This window comes from Oncorhynchus mykiss, chromosome 6, assembly GCF_013265735.2.
Source record: "Oncorhynchus mykiss isolate Arlee chromosome 6, USDA_OmykA_1.1, whole genome shotgun sequence".
NCBI classification, from domain to species: domain Eukaryota; kingdom Metazoa; phylum Chordata; class Actinopteri; order Salmoniformes; family Salmonidae; genus Oncorhynchus; species Oncorhynchus mykiss.
Window position 1 is genome coordinate 89,393,073 of NC_048570.1, and position 20,936 is coordinate 89,414,008.

Here is a 20,936-nt window from a genome sequence, read left to right on the forward strand (position 1 = left end):
TGCTGTTTGGGGTTTTAGGTTGGGTTTCTGTACAGCACTTTGAGATATCAGCTGATGTAAGAAGGACTATATAAATACAATTTGATTGATTGATTGATTATAGTACATAAATAATATGCAAACTGAGGCTTAAGAATTGTTTTCCAAATCACTGCAGTGTGCCATGATAATCCTGTGTGTTGGGTTCGTGTACTCAAGTCAATGTTTATTTGTGTCGTGTGTGTGTGTGTGTGTGTGTGTGTGACGTGTGCATTCTTGTGTGATTATGAGAGAGGGAGAGGGAGAGGGAGAGGGAGAGGGAGAGAGAGAGGGAGCGGGAGAGGGAGAGAGGGAGAGGGAGAGGGAGTGGGAGAGGGGGAGGGAGCGGGAGAGGGAGCGGGGGAGGGAGAGGGAGAGAGCGGGAGAGGGGAAGAGGGAGAGAGAGGGAGAGAGAGAGCGGGAGAGAGGGAGAGGGAGAGGGAGAGGGAGCGGGAGAGGGGGAGAGGGAGAGGGAGAGGGAGAGAGCGGGAGAGGGGAAGAGGGAGAGAGAGAGAGAGCGGGAGAGAGAGAGAGCGGGAGAGAGAGAGATAGAGATGTTATGTATATTGTATGTTAGTGTAGAGCGGGGTTTTCCAAACTATGGTAATTATGGTTTGACTCAGAATTTACTTTAAATGTATGTCAAATAAAAAAAACATTGATTTCAAAGTTTGACAAACTATACAACTCTATGCACCAGCACTACTTCACAAAAACACATGTACTGGAACAACTGTGCAGATGCAACGTTTGGTAACAGAATTACAGTAAAATCTCCCTTCGTTTTTTATGTGACCACACTTTCCAACAACTCTGTTAAATATCTGCTCCTAATTAGGATCCAACTATGACTGTAGAAAGAACAGGGTGTCAGCTAAGACTGTAGAAAGAACAGGGTGTCAGCTATGACTACAGAAAGAACAGGATGTCAGCTATGACTGTAGAAAGAACGGGGTGTCAGCTAAGACTGTAGAAAGAACGGGGTGTCAGCTATGACTACAGAAAGAACTGGGTGTCAGCTATGACTGCAGAAAGAACTGGGTGTCAGCTATGACTACAGAAAGAACTGGGTGTCAGCTATGACTGCAGAAAGAACTGGGTGTCAGCTAAGACTGTAGAAAGAACGGGGTGTCAGCTATGACTGCAGAAAGAACGGGGTGTCAGCTATGACTGTAGAAAGAACGGGGTGTCAGCTATGACTACAGAAAGAACAGGGTGTCAGCTATGACTACAGAAAGAACGGGGTGTCAGCTATGACTACAGAAAGAACAGGGTGTCAGCTATGACTACAGAAAGAACAGGGTGTCAGCTATGACTACAGAAATAACAGGGTGTCAGCTATGACTACAGAAAGAACAGGGTGTCAGCTATGACTGCAGAAAGAACTTGGTGTCAGCTATGACTGTAGAAAGAACAGGGTGTCAGCTATGACTACAGAAAGAACAGGGTGTCAGCTATGACTACAGAAATAACAGGGTGTCAGCTATGACATGACACCTTGACTTTGTTTATTTAACTACGGTAGGTGAAGTGGATTTATATCCGGTAACAGAATTGCATCATGGGTCCCTGATGTGTACTACACAGAAATACATAATGATGGATATGAATGTCATTCTCTTCACGGTGATGTATCTTGCAGAGATTCAATTCCCACTCAACTCCTGCAGGTTTTAACGACAACCCACTCAACTCCTACAGGTTTTAACGACAACCCACTCAATAGTGCTGTTTGAATGCAAACCACGTCGCTGGGTTTTGGATTTTCGTATGTAAAATCTCCTCCAGCGATCAGTGAAAATTAAAAGCATCTGCGTTGGCCGGGAATCGAACCCGGGTCAACTGCTTGGAAGGCAGCTATGCTCACCACTATACCACCAACGCTAGTGGAGAAAAAGGAATTCAACAGGGGAATTGTAGGTTTGTGTCAAGTATTTCAAGAATAACTCTCTCGCTCTCGCTTGGATATTGGACTTTCATGGTGAAACCTGCTTATGTATTGAGTCCACCACACACTGAGATGGAGGAACAAAACACTCCACTGAGATGGAGGAACAAAACACTCCACACTGAGATGGAGGAACAAAACACTCCACTGAGATGGAGGAACAAAACACTCCACACTGAGATGGAGGAACAAAACACTCCACACTGAGATGGAGGAACAACACACTCCACACTGAGATGGAGGAACAAAACACCACACTGAGATGGAGGAACAAAACACTCCACACTGAGATGAAGGAACAAAACACTCCACTGAGATGGAGGAACAAAACACTCCACACTGAGATGGAGGAACAACACACTCCACACTGAGATGGAGGAACAAAACACCACACTGAGATGGAGGAACAAAACACTCCACACTGAGCTGGAGGAACAACACACTCCACACTGAGATGGAGGAACAAAACACTCCACTGAGATGGAGGAACAAAACACTCCACACTGAGATGGAGGAACAACACACTCCACACTGAGATGGAGGAACAAAACACTCCACACTGAGATGGAGGAACAAAACACTCCACACTGAGATGGAGGAACAAAACACTCCACACTGAGATGGAGGAACAACACACTCCACACTGAGATGGAGGAACAAAACACCCCACACTGAGATGGAGGAACAAAACACTCCACACTGAGATGGAGGAACAAAACACCACACTGAGATGGAGGAACAAAACACTCCACACTGAGATGGAGGAACAAAACACTCCACACTGAGATGGAGGAACAAAACACTCCACACTGAGATGGAGGAACAAAACACCACACTGAGATGGAGGAACAAAACACCACACTGAGATGGAGGAATAAAACACTCCACACTGAGATGGAGGAACAACACACACCACACTGAGTTGGAGGAACAAAACACTCCACACTGAGATGGAGGAACAAAACTCCACACTGAGATGGAGGAACAAAACACTCCACACTGAGATGGAGGAACAAAACACTCCACACTGAGATGGAGGAACAAAACACTCCACACTGAGATGGAGGAACAAAACACTCCACACTGAGATGGAGGAACAAAACACTCCACACTGAGATGGAGGAACAACACACTCCACACTGAGATGGAGGAACAAAACACTCCACACTGAGATGGAGGAACAAAACACTGCACACTGAGATGGAGGAACAAAACACTCCACACTGAGATGGAGGAACAACACACTCCACACTGAGATGGAGTAACAAAACACTCCACACTGAGATGGAGGAACAAAACCCTCCACACTGAGATGGAGGAACAAAACACCACACTGAGATGGAGGAACAAAACACCACACTGAGATGGAGGAACAAAACACCACACTGAGATGGAGGAACAAAACACCACACTGAGATGGAGGAACAACACACTCCACACTGAGATGGAGGAACAAAACACTCCACACTGAGATGGAGGAACAAAACACTCCACACTGAGATGGAGGAACAAAACACCACACTGAGATGGAGGAACAAAACACCACACTGAGATGGAGGAACAAAACACCACACTGAGATGGAGGAACAAAACACCACACTGAGATGGAGGAACAACACACTCCACACTGAGATGGAGGAACAAAACACTCCACACTGAGATGGAGGAACAAAACACTCCACACTGAGATGGAGGAACAAAACACTCCACACTGAGATGGAGGAACAAAACACTCCACTGAGATGGAGGAACAAAACACCACACTGAGATGGAGGAACAAAACACTCCACACTGAGATGGAGGAACAAAACACTCCACACTGAGATGGAGGAACAAAACACTCCACACTGAGATGGAGGAACAACACACTCCACACTGAGATGGAGGAACAAAACACTCCACACTGAGATGAAGGAACAAAACACTCCACACTGAGATGGAGGAACAAAACACTCCACACTGAGATGGAGGAATAAAACACTCCACACTGAGATGGAGGAACAAAACACTCCACACTGAGATGGAGGAACAACACACTCCACACTGAGATGGAGGAACAAAACACTCCACACTGAGATGGAGGAACAAAACACTCCACACTGAGATGGAGGAACAAAACACTCCACACTGAGATGGAGGAACAAAACACTCCACACTGAGATGGAGGAACAAAACACTCCACACTGAGATGGAGGAACAAAACACTCCACACTGAGATGGAGGAACAAAACACTCCACACTGAGATGGAGGAACAACACACTCCACACTGAGATGGAGGAACAAAACACTCCACACTGAGATGGAGGAACAAAACACTCCACACTGAGATGGAGGAACAAAACACTCCACACTGAGATGGAGGAACAAAACACTCCACACTGAGATGGAGGAACAAAACACTCCACACTGAGATGGAGGAACAAAACACTCCACACTGAGATGGAGGAACAAAACACTCCACACTGAGATGGAGGAACAACACACTCCACACTGAGATGGAGGAACAAAACACTCCACACTGAGATGGAGGAACAAAACACTCCACACTGAGATGGAGGAACAAAACACTCCACACTGAGATGGAGGAACAACACACTCCACACTGAGATGGAGGAACAACACACTCCACACTGAGATGGAGGAATAAAACACTCCACACTGAGATGGAGGAACAAAACACTCCACACTGAGATGGAGGAATAAAACACTCCACACTGAGATGGAGGAACAAAACACTCCACACTGAGATGGAGGAACAACACACTCCACACTGAGATGGAGGAACAAAACATTAAACTGTGGTCCTGCCTGTAGCTCAGTTGGTAGGTCATGGTGCTTGCAAAATGTGGGTAGTTTGTTTGATTCCCAGGACCACCCATATGTAAAAAGTGTGCGCTCATGACTGTAAGTCGCTTTGGATACAAGTGTCTACAAAATGACATATTTATTATTATAGATGATAAACATTTGAATCTGTATTCAATGTGAAATAACTGTAATGGTTGAGATGAACAGTAAGGTTAAATATTCTTCTTGTCTTGTTGTCTTCCGTCTCTGACCACCAATCTGAAACAACTGGATTGCTGTTAAGAATATTGCTGCTCCCCATCCGATGTGAGCTGAGGCCACCGCTGCGTCCAGCAAGGCACAACGTTGTGGAACTTTCATGTAAAAAAAGATGTAGAACCAACATGTCTCAGACTTAGAGAACACGGGATCATGCAGTTTAAGTGCACAACCAGCTGGGGGCACTGTAAGCACAGGACTTCAGGCTTGATTCAATCCGATCTGCTTTAGCCGACATCAGCACAGCGGTTGTTGAGGCGGTGCCGGAGGTGGAATGGCATTAGAGCTGTCAAATCCACAAGTGTATCCTGGCATTATACCTAAAGCGGAAATTGCCATTGGCTGCACAGAGTCGCATTAAGATAAATCTCATGCAGCCGTGTTTACTAGTTCAACACACCGGCATGTGGGATGTAATCTACACCTGGGGGTTAGGCTGATACAAATCCTCATTCATTTGTTTAATACATTTCTATTTGAGCTTCCGAATTCCTATATAGCCTACACTTTCTCATTCACAACTTGTAACACGAGTTGGGTGGGTGTGGCTTCATGACAATGATCACAAGAGCTGCTCACTGATTTGACTGTTACACCTGCCAAAACATCAGCTATGTGGTGTTGGCTATCGCTGGTTAATGCTTGATCTGATTTAATCTTAGTGTTTTTAATAAAAGGTTAAGGCAATGTTTTTAAAAGTGTAGTTATATTGTTACTTCACAGGTTTAAGCATTTGAACATTTGAACATCTTGGCCATGTTCTGTTATAATCTCCACCCGGCACAGCCAGAAGAGGACTGGCCACCCCATATAGCCTGGTTCCTCTCTAGGTTTCTTCCTAGGTTTTGGCCTTTCTAGGGAGTTTTTCCTAGCCACCGTGCTTCTACACCTGCATTGCTTGCTGTTTGGGGTTTTAGGCTGGGTTTCTGTACGGCACTTTGAGATATCAGCTGATGTACGAAGGGCTATGTTTATACATTTTATTTGATTTGATTTAAGCATAACATTCTATAAAGTGTTAAACAGTTGTTCATATTTAACTTGCAATAATCTCACATCAGGGATGTAAATCAATGTAAATCAAAGTTTTTATAGTCCTCAAACACTCAACCTCCAGCTGTGTACCCCCTCTAGCACCAGGGTCAGCGCGCTCCAGCTGTGTACCCCCTCTAGCACCAGGGTCAGCGCACTCCAGCTGTGTACCCCCTCTAGCACCAGGGTCAGCGCACTCCAGCTGTGTACCCCCTCTAGCACCAGGGTCAGCGCACTCCAGCTGTGTACCCCCTCTAGCACAAGGGTCAGCGCGCTCCAGCTGTGTACCCCCTCTAGCACCAGGGTCAGCGCGCTCCAGCTGTGTACCCCCTCTAGCACCAGGGTCAGCGCACTCCAGCTGTGTACCCCCTCTAGCACCAGGGTCAGCACACTCCAGCTGTGTACCCCCTCTAGCACCAGGGTCAGCACACTCCAGCTGTGTACCCCCTCTAGCACCAGGGTCAGCGCACTCCAGCTGTGTACCCCCTCTAGCACCAGGGTCAGCGCACTCCAGCTGTGTACCCCCTCTAGCACAAGGGTCAGCGCGCTCCAGCTGTGTACCCCCTCTAGCACCAGGGTCAGCGCGCTCCAGCTGTGTACCCCCTCTAGCACCCTGGTCAGCGCACTCCAGCTGTGTACCCCCTCTAGCACCAGGGTCAGCGCACTCCAGCTGTGTACCCCCTCTAGCACCAGGGTCAGCGCACTCCAGCTGTGTACCCCCTCTAGCACCAGGGTCAGCACACTCTCAAATGTTGTTTTTTTGCCATCATTGTAAGCCTGCCACACCCACACATTATACAATACATTTATTAAACAGAAGAATGAGTGTGAGTTTTTGCCACAACCCGGCTCGTAAGAAGAGCTCTTATAGGACTAGGGCACCAATAATAATATAATGATAGTAATACATAATTTTGCTCTTTATTTAACCACCTTACATATAAAACCTTATTTGTTCATCGAAAATTGTGATTAACTCACCACAGGTTAATAAGGTTGTGCTTGAAAGGAGGCACATAACTCTGCAATGTTGGGTTGTATTGGAGAGTCTCAGTCTTAAATCATTTTCCACACACAGTCTGTGGTTTAGTTTTCATGCTAGTGAGGGCCGAGAATCCACTCTCACATAGATACGTGGTTGCAAAAGGCTTCAGTGTCTTAACAGCACGATTTGTCAAGGCAGGATATTCTGAGCGCAGCCCAATCCAGAAATCTGTCAGTGGCTTCTGATTAAATTCAATTTTCACAGAACCGTGGCAATTTGTGGCAATTTCGATGAGTCTCTCTTGTTGAGATATCGGTAAGTGGACTGGAGGCAGAGTATGAAAGGGATAACTAATCCAGTTGTTTGTCATCCATTTCGGGAGGTACCTGCGTAATTCCGCATCCAACTCACTCAGGTGCTTCGCTATATCACATTTGACATTGTCCATAAGCTTGAGTTCATTTGCACACAAAAAATCAAACAATGATGAAAAGACCTGTGTGTTGTCCTTGTTAATGCTGACGGAGAAGAGCTCCAACTTAATAACCATAGCCTCAGTTTCGTACCGCACATTGAATATTGTTGCGGCGAGTCCCTGTACTATTGATTCAGATCCTTCAGGTGAGAAAAAACATCATCCAGATAGGCCAGTCGTGTGAGGAACTCGTCATCATGAAAGCGGCCAGACAAGTGACAATGATGGTCAGTAAAGAAAACTTTAAGCTCGTCTCTCAATTGAAAATAACGTGTCAATACTTTGCCCTTTGATAACCAGCGCACTTCTGTATGTTGTAAAAGCGTTACATGGTCGCTCCCAGTATCATTGCATAGTGCAGAAAATACACAAGAGTTCAGGGGCCTTGCTTTAACAAAGTTAACCATTTTCACTGTAGTGTCCAAAACGTCTTTCAAGCTGTCAGGCATTCCCTTGGCAGCTTCCCGCATTACCACTCCGCTATGTCTCCCTGTCATGGCTTTTGCGCCATCTGTACAGATACCAACATGAGCAGCAGCTACGTTTGGCTACATACGGACCATAAGTGGAATTCCCGCGAGAGAGTAACGGTTAATTTGATTGGAAAGTAATTATTTTTATAGGCTACCTGTTGTTATTTCGCAGCACACTAGATGGCCCATTCCTGCTGACAGAGCTGGTGTAACTGAGTCAGGTTTGTAGGCCTCCTTGCTCGCACACACTTTTTCAGTTCTGCCCACAAATGTTCTATAGGATAGAGGTTAGGGCTTTGTGATGGCCAATACACTGACTTTGTTGTCCTTAAGCCATTTTGCCACAACTTTGGAAGTATGCTCGGGGTCATTGTCCATTTGGAAGACCCATTTGCAACCATTCTTTAACTTCCTGACTGATGTCTTAAGTTGTTGCTTCAATATATCCACACCATTTTCCTACCTGATGATGCTATCAATTTTGTGTCAATCCCTCCTGCAGCAAAGCACCCCCACAATATGATGGTGCCACCCCCGTGCTTCACGGTTGGGATGGTGTTCTTCGGCTTGCAAGCATCCCCCTTTTTCCTCCAAACATAACGATGGTCATTGTGGCCAAACAGTTCTATTTTTGTTTCATCAGACCAGAGGACATTTGTCCAAAAAGTATGTTCTTTGTTCCCATGTGCAGTTGCAAACCGTAGTCTGGCTTTTTTATGGCGGTTTTGGAGCAGTGGCTTCTTCCTTGCTGAACAGCCTTTCAGGTTATGTCAATATAGGACTTGTTTTACTGTGGATATAGATACTTTTGTACCTGTTTCCTCCAGCATCTTCACAAGGTCCTTTGCTGTTGTTCTGGGATTGATTTGCACCTTTTCGCATCAAAGTACGCTCATCTCTAGGAGACAAAACGCATCTCCTTCCTGAGCTGCATGGTCCCATGGTGTTTATACTTGAGTTCTATTGTTTGTACAGATGAATGTGGTACCTTCAGACGTTTGGAAATTGCTCCCAAGGATGAACCAGACTTGTGGAGGTCTACAATTGTTTTTCTGAGGTCTTGGCTGATTTCTTTGATGATGTCAATTAAAGAGGCACTGAGTTTGAAGGAAGGCCTTGAAATACATCCACAGGTACACCTCCAATTGACTCAAATTATGTCAATTAGCCTATCAGAAGCTTCTAAAGCCATGACATCATTTTCTAGAATTTTCCAAGCTGTTTAAAGGCACAGTCAAATTCGTGTTTGTAAACTTCGTGTATGTGAATTATAAGTGAAATAATCTGTCTGTAAACAATTGTTGGAAAAATGACTTGTCATGCACAAAGTAGATGTCCTAACCGACTTGCCAAAACTATAATTTGTTAACAAGAAATGTGTGGAGTGGTTAAAAAACAAGTTTTAATGACTCCAACCTAAGTGTATGTAAACTTCAAATGTATATATTTTTTTTAATGAATCACATTTTTATTTGGCGTACCCCTAACGGCATTCCCCCAGTTTGGGAACACCTGATGTAAATGAACGTTCTATGCCAGGTATCAAACCCAGGATGACTGCTTGAAAGGCAGCTATGCTCACCGCTATACCACCATCGCTCAGTACCAAACACCACCACGAGGCAGAGACTCACAACATTCCTACCCAGAATTCACATGCCGAAATGTAGGCCTGATGGTTCATTGTAGGCCAAGTGAGTTTTTGCTGACACATCTTATCACAGACAGAGTGAGAAGGAGTGGAGAAAGACTGAGGAAGCAGGGGAACAGATAGCCAACTATCTGCCTCCTCAACTCATACTGAGGAAGCAGGGGAACATATAGCCAGCTATCAGCCTCCTCAACTCAGACTGAGGAAGCAGGGGGCCAGCTATCAGCCTCCTCAACTCAGACTGTCAATCTACTCTACTTTGTGCGTCTGTGTCTTTATGATCAAATGGGCTACTTGGAAAACGCAATACTGGATTGGTAATTTTCTCTCGTTGAAAAAAAAAAATGTATATATATTTTTTTCCTCACCTTGTAAGTCTGTGGGATGGGCCCTGGTCAGGAGTAGTGTACAAAATAGTCAATAGTGTGTATTTTAAGCCAGTCTTAGGGGCCCTAGTCAGAGGTAGTGTAGAATATAGGGAATAGGGTGCCATTTGTGGTGTAGACTTGGTCTGCAGGCTGGCGGTGAGGTGGTGGATGTGATACTCTCACATCTAGAAGACCCACCAGCCCATCCTGGAGACACCACACATCTAGAAGAACCACCAGCCCATCCTGGAGACAACACACATCTAGAAGAACCACCAGCCCATCCTGGAGACACCACACATCTAGAAGAACCACCAGCCCCCTGGAGACACCACACATCTAGAAGAACCACCAGCCCATCCTGGAGACACCACACATCTAGAAGAACCACCAGCCCATCCTGGAGACACCACACATCTAGAAGAACCACCAGCCCATCCTGGAGACACCACACATCTAGAAGAACCACCAGCCCATCCTGGAGACAACACACATCTAGAAGAACCACCAGCCCATCCTGGAGACACCACACATCTAGAAGAACCACCAGCCCCCTGGAGACACCACACATCTAGAAGAACCACCAGCCCATCCTGGAGACACCACACATCTAGAAGAACCACCAGCCCATCCTGGAGACACCACACATCTAGAAGAACCACCAGCCCATCCTGGAGACACCACACATCTAGAAGAACCACCAGCCCATCCTGGAGACACCACACATCTAGAAGAACCACCAGCCCATCCTGGAGACACCACACATCTAGAAGAACCACCAGCCCATCCTGGAGACAACACACATCTAGCAGAACCACCAGCCCATCCTGGAGACACCACACATCTAGAAGAACCACCAGCCCCCTGGAGACACCACACATCTAGAAGAACCACCAGCCGATCCTGGAGACACCACACATCTAGAAGAACCACCAGCCCATCCTGGAGACACCATACATCTAGAAGAACCACCAGCCCATCCTGGAGACAACACACATCTAGCAGAACCACCAGCCCATCCTGGAGACACCACACATCTAGAAGAACCACCAGCCCATCCTGGAGACACCACACATCTAGATGAACCACCAGCCCATCCTGGAGACACCACACATCTAGAAGAACCACCAGCCCATCCTGGAGACACCACACATCTAGAAGAACCACCAGCCCATCCTGGAGACACCACACATTTAGAAGAACCACCAGCCCATCCTGGAGACACCACACATCTAGAAGAACCACCAGCCCATCCTGGAGACACCACACATCTAGAAGAACCACCAGCCCATCCTGGAGACACCACACATCTAGAAGAACCACCAGCCCATCCTGGAGACACCACACATCTAGAAGAACCACCAGCCCATCCTGGAGACACCACACATCTAGAAGAACCACCAGCCCATCCTGGAGACACCACACATCTAGAAGAACCACCAGCCCATCCTGGAGACCCCACAACTAGAAGAACCACCAGCCCATCCTGGAGACACCACACATCTAGAAGAACCACCAGCCCATCCTGGAGACACCACACATCTAGAAGAACCACCAGCCCATCCTGGAGACACCATACATCTAGAAGAACCACCAGCCCATCCTGGAGACAACACACATCTAGCAGAACCACCAGCCCATCCTGGAGACATTACACATCTAGCAGAACCACCAGCCCATCCTGGAGACACCACACATCTAGAAGAACCACCAGCCCATCCTGGAGACACCACACATCTAGAAGAACCACCAGCCCATCCTGGAGACACCACACATCTAGAAGAACCACCAGCCCATCCTGGAGACACCACACATCTAGAAGAACCACCAGCCCATCCTGGAGACACTACACATCTAGCAGAACCACCAGCCCATCCTGGAGACAACACACATCTAGAAGAACCACCAGCCCATCCTGGAGACACCACACATCTAGAAGAACCACCAGCCCATCCTGGAGACACCACACATCTAGAAGAACCACGAGCCCATCCTGGAGACACCACACATCTAGAAGAACCACCAGCCCATCCTGGAGACAACACACATCTAGCAGAACCACCAGCCCATCCTGGAGACAACACACATCTAGAAGAACCACCAGCCCATCTTGGAGACACCACACATCTAGAAGAACCACCAGCCCATCCTGGAGACACCACACATCTAGAAGAACCACCAGCCCATCCTGGAGACACCACACATCTAGAAGAACCACCAGCCCATCCTGGAGACGCCACACATCTAGAAGAACCACCAGCCCATCCTGGAGACGCCACACATCTAGAAGAACCACCAGCCCATCCTGGAGACGCCACACATCTAGGAGAACCACCAGCCCATCCTGGAGACACCACACATCTAGAAGAACCACCAGCCCATCCTGGAGACACCACACATCTAGCAGAACCACCAGCCCATCCTGGAGACACCACACATCTAGCAGAACCACCAGCCCATCCTGGAGACAACACACATCTAGAAGAACCACCAGCCCATCCTGGAGACAACACACATCTAGAAGAACCACCAGCCCATCCTGGAGACACCACACATCTAGAAGAACCACCAGCCCATCCTGGAGACACCACACATCTAGCAGAACCACCAGCCCATCCTGGAGACACCACACATCTAGCAGAACCACCAGCCCATCCTGGAGACAACACACATCTAGAAGAACCACCAGCCCATCCTGGAGACAACACACATCTAGAAGAACCACCAGCCCATCCTGGAGACACCACACATCTAGAAGAACCACCAGCCCATCCTGGAGACACCACACATCTAGAAGAACCACCATCCCATCCTGGAGACACCACACACCTAGAAGAACCACCAGCTCATCCTGGAGACACCACACATCTAGAAGAACCACCAGCCCATCCTGGAGACAACACACATCTAGCAGAACCACCAGCCCATCCTGGAGACACCACACATCTAGAAGAACCACCAGCCCATCCTGGAGACACCACACATCTAGAAGAACCACCAGCCCATCCTGGAGACATCACACATCTAGAAGAACCACCAGCCCATCCTGGAGACACCACACATCTAGAAGAACCACCAGCCCATCCTGGAGACACCACACATCTAGAAGAACCACCAGCCCATCCTGGAGACACCACACATCTAGAAGAACCACCAGCCCATCCTGGAGACACCACACATCTAGAAGAACCACCAGCCCATCCTGGAGACACCACACATCTAGAAGAACCACCAGCCCATCCTGGAGACAACACACATCTAGCAGAACCACCAGCCCATCCTGGAGACACCACACATCTAGAAGAACCACCAGCCCATCCTGGAGACACCACACATCTAGATGAACCACCAGCCCATCCTGGAGACACCACACATCTAGAAGAACCACCAGCCCATCCTGGAGACACCACACATCTAGAAGAACCACCAGCCCATCCTGGAGACACCACACATTTAGAAGAACCACCAGCCCATCCTGGAGACACCACACATCTAGAAGAACCACCAGCCCATCCTGGAGACACCACACATCTAGAAGAACCACCAGCCCATCCTGGAGACACCACACATCTAGAAGAACCACCAGCCCATCCTGGAGACACCACACATCTAGAAGAACCACCAGCCCATCCTGGAGACACCACACATCTAGAAGAACCACCAGCCCATCCTATAGACACCACACATCTAGAAGAACCACCAGCCCATCCTGGAGACACCACACATCTAGAAGAACCACCAGCCCATCCTGGAGACACCACACATCTAGAAGAACCACCAGCCCATCCTGGAGACACCACACGTCTAGAAGAACCACCAGCCCATCCTGGAGACACCATACATCTAGAAGAACCACCAGCCCATCCTGGAGACAACACACATCTAGCAGATCCACCAGCCCATCCGGGAGACATTACACATCTAGCAGAACCACCAGCCCATCCTGGAGACACCACACATCTAGAAGATCCACCAGCCCATCCTGGAGACACCACACATCTAGAAGAACCACCAGCCCCCTGGAGACACCACACATCTAGAAGAACCACCAGCCCATCCTGGAGACGCCACACATCTAGAAGAACCACCAGCCCATCCTGGAGACGCCACACATCTAGCAGAACCACCAGCCCATCCTGGAGACGCCACACATCTAGCAGAACCACCAGCCCATCCTGGAGACGCCACACATCTAGAAGAACCACCAGCCCATCCTGGAGACGCCACACATCTAGAAGAACCACCAGCCCATCCTGGAGACACCACACATCTAGAAGAACCACCAGCCCATCCTGGAGACACCACACATCTAGCAGAACCACCAGCCCATCCTGGAGACACCACACATCTAGCAGAACCACCAGCCCATCCTGGAGACAACACACATCTAGAAGAACCACCAGCCCATCCTGGAGACAACACACATCTAGAAGAACCACCAGCCCATCCTGGAGACACCACACATCTAGAAGAACCACCAGCCCATCCTGGAGACACCACACATCTAGAAGAACCACCAGCCCATCCTGGAGACACCACACATCTAGAAGAACCACCAGCTCATCCTGGAGACACCACACATCTAGAAGAACCACCAGCCCATCCTGGAGACAACACACATCTAGCAGAACCACCAGCCCATCCTGGAGACACCACACATCTAGAAGAACCACCAGCCCATCCTGGAGACACCACACATCTAGAAGAACCACCAGCCCATCCTGGAGACACCACACATCTAGAAGAACCACCAGCCCCCTGGAGACACCACACATCTAGCAGAACCACCAGCCCATCCTGGAGACACCACACATCTAGAAGAACCACCAGCCCATCCTGGAGACACCACACATCTAGAAGAACCACCAGCCCATCCTGGAGACACCACACATCTAGAAGAACCACCAGCCCATCCTGGAGACACCACACATCTAGAAGAACCACCAGCCCATCCTGGAGACACCACACATCTAGAAGAACCACCAGCCCCCTGGAGACACCACACATCTAGAAGAACCACCAGCCCATCCTGGAGACGCCACACATCTAGAAGAACCACCAGCCCATCCTGGAGACGCCACACATCTAGCAGAACCACCAGCCCATCCTGGAGACGCCACACATCTAGCAGAACCACCAGCCCATCCTGGAGACGCCACACATCTAGCAGAACCACCAGCCCATCCTGGAGACGCCACACATCTAGAAGAACCACCAGCCCATCCTGGAGACGCCACACATCTAGAAGAACCACCAGCCCATCCTGGAGACACCACACATCTAGAAGAACCACCAGCCCATCCTGGAGACACCACACATCTAGCAGAACCACCAGCCCATCCTGGAGACACCACACATCTAGCAGAACCACCAGCCCATCCTGGAGACAACACACATCTAGAAGAACCACCAGCCCATCCTGGAGACAACACACATCTAGAAGAACCACCAGCCCATCCTGGAGACACCACACATCTAGAAGAACCACCAGCCCATCCTGGAGACACCACACATCTAGAAGAACCACCAGCCCATCCTGGAGACACCACACATCTAGAAGAACCACCAGCTCATCCTGGAGACACCACACATCTAGAAGAACCACCAGCCCATCCTGGAGACAACACACATCTAGCAGAACCACCAGCCCATCCTGGAGACACCACACATCTAGAAGAACCACCAGCCCATCCTGGAGACACCACACATCTAGAAGAACCACCAGCCCATCCTGGAGACACCACACATCTAGAAGAACCACCAGCCCCCTGGAGACACCACACATCTAGCAGAACCACCAGCCCATCCTGGAGACACCACACATCTAGAAGAACCACCAGCCCATCCTGGAGACACCACACATCTAGAAGAACCACCAGCCCATCCTGGAGACACCACACATCTAGAAGAACCACCAGCCCATCCTGGAGACACCACACATCTAGAAGAACCACCAGCCCATCCTGGAGACACCACACATCTAGAAGAACCACCAGCCCCCTGGAGACACCACACATCTAGAAGAACCACCAGCCCATCCTGGAGACGCCACACATCTAGAAGAACCACCAGCCCATCCTGGAGACGCCACACATCTAGCAGAACCACCAGCCCATCCTGGAGACGCCACACATCTAGCAGAACCACCAGCCCATCCTGGAGACGCCACACATCTAGAAGAACCACCAGCCCATCCTGGAGACGCCACACATCTAGAAGAACCACCAGCCCATCCTGGAGACATTACACATCTAGCAGAACCACCAGCCCATCCTGGAGACACCACACATCTAGAAGAACCACCAGCCCATCCTGGAGACACCACACATCTAGAAGAACCACCAGCCCATCCTGGAGACACCACACATCTAGAAGAACCACCAGCCCATCCTGGAGACACTACACATCTAGCAGAACCACCAGCCCATCCTGGAGACACCACACATCTAGAAGAACCACCAGCCCATCCTGGAGACACCACACATCTAGAAGAACCACCAGCCCATCCTGGAGACACCACACATCTAGAATAACCACCAGCCCATCCTGGAGACACCACACATCTAGAAGAACCACCAGCCCATCCTGGAGACAACACACATCTAGCAGAACCACCAGCCCATCCTGGAGACACCACACATCTAGAAGAACCACCAGCCCATCCTGGAGACACCACACATCTAGAAGAACCACCAGCCCATCCTGGAGACACCACACATCTAGAAGAACCACCAGCCCATCCTGGAGACACCACACATCTAGAAGAACCACCAGCCCATCCTGGAGACACCACACATCTAGAAGAACCACCAGCCCATCCTGGAGACACCACACATCTAGAAGAACCACCAGCCCATCCTGGAGACACCACACATCTAGAAGAACCACCAGCCCCCTGTAGACACCACACATCTAGAAGAACCACCAGCCCATCCTGGAGACACCACACATCTAGAAGATCCACCAGCCCATCCTGGAGAAACCACACATCTAGCAGAACCACCAGCCCCCTGGAGACACCACACATCTAGAAGAACCACCAGCCCATCCTGGAGACACCACACATCTAGAAGAACCACCAGCCCATCCTGGAGACACCACACATCTAGAAGAACCACCAAACCATCCTGGAGACACTACACATCTAGCAGAACCACCAGCCCATCCTGGAGACACCACACATCTAGAAGAACCACCAGCCCATCCTGGAGACACCACACATCTAGAAGAACCACCAGCCCATCCTGGATACACCACACATCTAGAAGAACCACCAGCCCATCCTGGAGACACCACACATCTAGAAGAACCACCAGCCCATCCTGGAGACACCACACATCTAGAAGAACCACCAGCCCATCCTGGAGACACCACACATCTAGAAGAACCACCAGCCCCCTGGAGACGCCACACATCTAGAAGAACCACCAGCCCATCCTGGAGACGCCACACATCTAGAAGAACCACCAGCCCATCCTGGAGACGCCACACATCTAGCAGAACCACCAGCCCATCCTGGAGACGCCACACATCTAGCAGAACCACCAGCCCATCCTGGAGACGCCACACATCTAGAAGAACCACCAGCCCATCCTGGAGACGCCACACATCTAGAAGAACCACCAGCCCATCCTGGAGACGCCACACATCTAGAAGAACCACCAGCCCATCCTGGAGACACCACACATCTAGCAGAACCACCAGCCCATCCTGGAGACACCACACATCTAGCAGAACCACCAGCCCATCCTGGAGACAACACACATCTAGAAGAACCACCAGCCCATCCTGGAGACAACACACATCTAGAAGAACCACCAGCCCATCCTGGAGACACCACACATCTAGAAGAACCACCAGCCCATCCTGGAGACAACACACATCTAGCAGAACCACCAGCCCATCCTGGAGACACCACACATCTAGAAGAACCACCAGCCCATCCTGGAGACACCACACATCTAGAAGAACCACCAGCCCATCCTGGAGACACCACACATCTAGAAGAACCACCAGCCCATCCTGGAGACACCACACATCTAGAAGAACCACCAGCCCATCCTGGAGACACCACACATCTAGAAGAACCACCAAACCATCCTGGAGACACTACACATCTAGCAGAACCACCAGCCCATCCTGGAGACACCACACATCTAGAAGAACCACCAGCCCATCCTGGAGACACCACACATCTAGAAGAACCACCAGCCCATCCTGGAGACGCCACACATCTAGCAGAACCACCAGCCCATCCTGGAGACGCCACACATCTAGCAGAACCACCAGCCCATCCTGGAGACGCCACACATCTAGAAGAACCACCAGCCCATCCTGGAGACGCCACACATCTAGAAGAACCACCAGCCCATCCTGGAGACGCCACACATCTAGCAGAACCACCAGCCCATCCTGGAGACGCCACACATCTAGCAGAACCACCAGCCCATCCTGGAGACGCCACACATCTAGAAGAACCACCAGCCCATCCTGGAGACGCCACACATCTAGAAGAACCACCAGCCCATCCTGGAGACGCCACACATCTAGAAGAACCACCAGCCCATCCTGGAGACACCACACATCTAGCAGAACCACCAGCCCATCCTGGAGACACCACACATCTAGCAGAACCACCAGCCCATCCTGGAGACAACACACATCTAGAAGAACCACCAGCCCATCCTGGAGACAACACACATCTAGAAGAACCACCAGCCCATCCTGGAGACACCACACATCTAGAAGAACCACCAGCCCATCCTGGAGACACCACACATCTAGAAGAACCACCAGCCCATCCTGGAGACACCACACATCTAGAAGAACCACCAGCTCATCCTGGAGACACCACACATCTAGAAGAACCACCAGCCCATCCTGGAGACAACACACATCTAGCAGAACCACCAGCCCATCCTGGAGACACCACACATCTAGAAGAACCACCAGCCCATCCTGGAGACACCACACATCTAGAAGAACCACCAGCCCATCCTGGAGACACCACACATCTAGAAGAACCACCAGCCCCCTGGAGACACCACACATCTAGCAGAACCACCAGCCCATCCTGGAGACACCACACATCTAGAAGAACCACCAGCCCATCCTGGAGACACCACACATCTAGAAGAACCACCAGCCCACCCTGGAGACACCACACATCTAGAAGAACCACCAGCCCATCCTGGAGACACCACACATCTAGAAGAACCACCAGCCCATCCTGGAGACACCACACATCTAGAAGAACCACCAGCCCATCCTGGAGACACCACACATCTAGAAGAACCACCAGCCCCCTGGAGACACCACACATCTAGAAGAACCACCAGCCCATCCTGGAGACACCACACATATAGAAGAACCACCAGCCCATCCTGGAGACACCATACATCTAGAAGAACCACCAGCCCATCCTGGAGACAACACACATCTAGCAGAACCACCAGCCCATCCTGGAGACACCACACATCTAGAAGAACCACCAGCCCATCCTGGAGACATTACACATCTAGCAGAACCACCAGCCCATCCTGGAGACACCACACATCTAGAAGAACCACCAGCCCATCCTGGAGACACCACACATCTAGAAGAACCACCAGCCCATCCTGGAGACACCACACATCTAGAAGAACCACCAGCCCATCCTGGAGACACTACACATCTAGCAGAACCACCAGCCCACCCTGGAGACACCACACATCTAGAAGAACCACCAGCCCATCCTGGAGACACCACACATCTAGAAGAACCACCAGCCCATCCTGGAGACACCACACATCTAGAAGAACCACCAGCCCATCCTGGAGACACCACACATCTAGAAGAACCACCAGCCCATCCTGGAGACACCACACATCTAGAAGAACCACCAGCCCATCCTGGAGACACCACACATCTAGAAGAACCACCAGCCCATCCTGGAGACACCACACATCTAGAAGAACCACCAGCCCATCCTGGAGACACCACACATCTAGAAGAACCACCAGCCCATCCTGGAGACACTACACATCTAGAAGAACCACCAGCCCATCCTGGAGACACCACACATCTAGAAGAACCACCAGCCCATCCTAGAGACACCACACATCTAGCAGAACCACCAGCCCATCCTGGAGACACCACACATCTAGCAGAACCACCAGCCCATCCTGGAGACACCACACATCTAGCAGAACCACCAGCCCATCCTGGAGACAACACACATCTAGAAGAACCACCAGCCCATCCTGGAGACACCACACATCTAGAAGAACCACCAGCCCATCCTGGAGACACCACACATCTAGAAGAACCACCAGCCCATCCTGGAGACACCACACATCTTGAAGAACCACCAGCCCATCCTGGAGACAACACACATCTAGCAGAACCACCAGCCCATCCTGGAGACACCACACATCTAGAAGAACCACCAGCCCATCCTGGAGACACCACACATCTAGAAGAACCACCAGCCCATCCTGGAGACAACACACATCTAGCAGAACCACCAGCCCATCCTGGAGACACCACACATCTAGAAGAACCACCAGCCCATCCTGGAGACACCACACATCTAGAAGAACCACCAGCCCATCCTGGAGACACCACACATCTAGAAGAACCACCAGCCCATCCTGGAGACACTACACATCTAGAAGAACCACCAGCCCATCCTGGAGACACTACACATCTAGAAGAACCACCAGCCCATCCTGGAGAAACCACACATCTAGAAGAACCACCAGCCCATCCTGGAGACACCACACATCTAGAAGAACCACCAGCCCATCCTGGAGACACCACACATCTAGAAGAACCACCAGCCCCTCCTGGAGACACTACACATCTAGAAGAACCACCAGCCCATCCTGGAGACACCACACATCTAAAAGAACCACCAGCCCATCCTGGAGACACCACAC

General features: G+C 49.9%; 1 non-coding gene across 1 annotated transcript; it reads right to left on the reverse strand.

Moving 5' to 3' along the window:
• Positions 1-1,830: 1,830 nt before the first annotated feature.
• trnag-ucc lies at positions 1,831-1,902 on the reverse strand. Its single transcript has one exon. It is a non-coding gene; the product is annotated as a tRNA-Gly (tRNA).
• Between the last annotated feature and the right edge of the window lie 19,034 nt (positions 1,903-20,936).